This window comes from Apis dorsata, unplaced genomic scaffold (genome assembly GCF_000469605.1).
Source record: "Apis dorsata unplaced genomic scaffold, Apis dorsata 1.3 scaffold_820, whole genome shotgun sequence".
Lineage (NCBI taxonomy): Eukaryota > Metazoa > Arthropoda > Insecta > Hymenoptera > Apidae > Apis > Apis dorsata.
The window spans coordinates 14523-17510 of NW_006263955.1; positions in this window are offsets into that span (position 1 = coordinate 14523).

The window sequence follows — 2988 nt, forward strand, 5'->3', positions numbered from 1 at the left end:
GGGGAGTGGTGGGGGTCGCTGGATCCTACGTCAATGGTACGATACGGTCCAGAAACCGTTTATTCCACAAGTGCGACTCTGTATTTACACGTACTTCGTTGCAACGAGAAAATCAAGGACACGGGGAAATAATTTCCAGATAATTGGATCGATTTCGAGGAACGAAATGTTTATGTGATACACTGCATGCGCATCGACGATCAGTAGAGTAATTTACACGATCGAAGAAATTATGATTAATTAATCCCGTGTTTTGAAATGTTTTGATTGATATTTTGTAATCAATTTGTTTTTCCCTTCCCTGAAACAAATTATGATTAATTAATTCTGTGTTTTTAGATGTTTGAGCGATATTTTATAAGCATTTTTATTAATTTTTCCACCCTTTCTTGCCCTTCTTTTCTTTGAAACAAGTAACAGAAAATACGAATATTTTAAAATTATGAACCGTGGAATGTTATTGAACAGGATTTCAACCGTATATCGTGGATTCAAAATAGAATATTATGAATCATCGAAATCTTAATACAGATTACACGGATACAGATTAATTTTTTCTCTCTCTGTCTCTCATTCGTGAATAATTTATATTTTATAAAAGAAGAGAATTCTCGTAATTTTCCAACCATTCCAAGATTTTTTTCTTTACAATTAAAAGAAAAAAGAATAATAAAATAAAATACAGGGATAGAATATATTGTATGCTTTTAATTTTCTATCAAAGAAGAAATACAAATAAAGAATCGTATGATTCTTTTGCGATTAAATATTATTTTTTAAAAAAAGAAATATCAAGAGATATGAAACGCAAGAAGAGACGAAGCATAATATTTTAATTTCCTAAGAAGAAGGAAAAGTGAAGATTTTTTTCGTTGAAAATTCGATTATATTTTGAAGAGAGAGAGAAAGAGCTAAACCAATTACAAGAAGCCAATTATAGTTTCTCTCTGCGTTGTTTATCGTATTATCTAACGTGTTATTTTGTCAGGGTTGACTTATCTGCCATGACTAATAATTTCCCTCTTATTTTCGAGAATCTGAAACACAGCGAAGTCACAACCTTTCGCTTGTAAGGTTATCAAGTTCTGTCTCTTCGTATCCGCAAACTCGAAGATTCTCTAAGAATCGTCTCGAAGCGAAACGTTTTTAAAGATAACTAACTCGAGGAATAAAATGCGGGGCGATCAATCGATCGAAATTTGTATTTTCTTGATCCATCGAATGTCGTCGATTCGTAATTTAAATTTCTCTCTTTGAAAAAAAACAAGGATCCTCCAAATTCAAAGAATTCCCCTTGGAATACGTAATTTCCAGGTTGCAAACTGAATAATAAATATATATCTCGAGATGTTGCTAAAAAGTTGCTGAAAAGTAAGTTAAAAATAAATATTATCGTTCGAAAACCGAAATTCGAGAAATTTTTGTTTCAAAGGAGGAGGAAAAAATGAAGAATTATTAGCATCTTGCTTCGATTAAAAAGAGAAATCGCGTTCGAAAATCGTTTCTTCGAGGCTTTTCTTACCAATAATTCGCGCGGAAGGTTTGAAACGCGATAATAATTCGACTTCCTTCGCGTTAATCGAATACGACCTATATATGGGGCGTAACAACGTATGATCTCATCCTTGTGTAACACAATCAGCCTCAATTACCTGGCTTGTCAACCAAGAGTCGCGCGTTCACCAATTCACGTGCGAACAGCCTTCAAAGAAGTTGGCCGGCAACCTTCTTCTTCTCCCCGTTTCTTTTTCCCTCTTCGTGCGTCGCGTTTTAAAACTCTCCATGTTTTATTTATGTCGAAGTTTAGCCATGCGAAACATACACACATACACGCACGCAGACTCATCACGGTTTCGTATTTCAAGGAAGGGATATCAATTTTTATTCGTTTTTAATATATCTTTTCTCTTTTATTTTGATACAATTTTTTCCCTTTTTTTTTTTTTGTTTTCATCAGTCGAACAAAGGAATGGAAGGGAATTTTACTTCTGATCTTTCGATCAAGGAACCTTTTTCTTCTTCTGTTCATTTCAACGAGAAGGATAAAAGTTTCATAATTAAATAATTTATTTTTAGTTTGGTTTGTTAGAGAGGAATTAAATATTATTAATGTTATTGATTCATTTTCCTATTTACTTTGTCATCGAATTTTTTCTTGCTTATCACAATTCTTCAACGACTTGCAATTTATAATAAAAAAGAAAGAAGAAAATATATGACCATATCAATAATACAATAACAATAGTAATAAAAATAGAAACAGAAAAAGAAATATCGACAATATTAAACGACGTATTCATATTCTTTTTTTATTAGATCCAAAGAAAATAGAAAATATAAGTGTTATTACGTATATATACCGACATAGATTCTGGAAAATAATTTCGAGAAACTCGAACTCTTATTTAATAAAAAAAAAAAAAATAAAATGAAAGAAGAAAATATATGAACATGTCTAATCAATAATACAACAATAATTATAAAAATAGAAACAGAAAGAAACGTCGACAGTGTTAAAGATATCCGTTTTCTTCTTTCGTTAGATCCAAAAAAAATAGAAAATAGAAGTGTTATTATATATATATATATATATCGACATAGATTCTGGAAAATAATTTCGAGAAACTCGAACTCTTACTTAATAAAAAAAAAAATAAAAAGAAAAAAGAAAATATATGACCATATCAATAATACAACAACAATAATAATAAAAATAAAAACAGAAGAAGAAACGTCGACAATATTAAACGACGTATCCGTTTCTTCTTTCGTTAGATCCAAAGAAAATAGGAAGTTTTATTACACATATAAATCAACCAGATATATAGATTCTGGAAAATAATTTCGAGAAACTCGAACTCTTATTTAATAAAAAAAAAAATAAAAAGAAAGAAGAAACATCGATAATGTTAAACGATGTATCCGTATTCTTCTTTCGTTAGATCCAAAGAAAATAGAAAATAGAAGTGTTATTACGTATATATATAC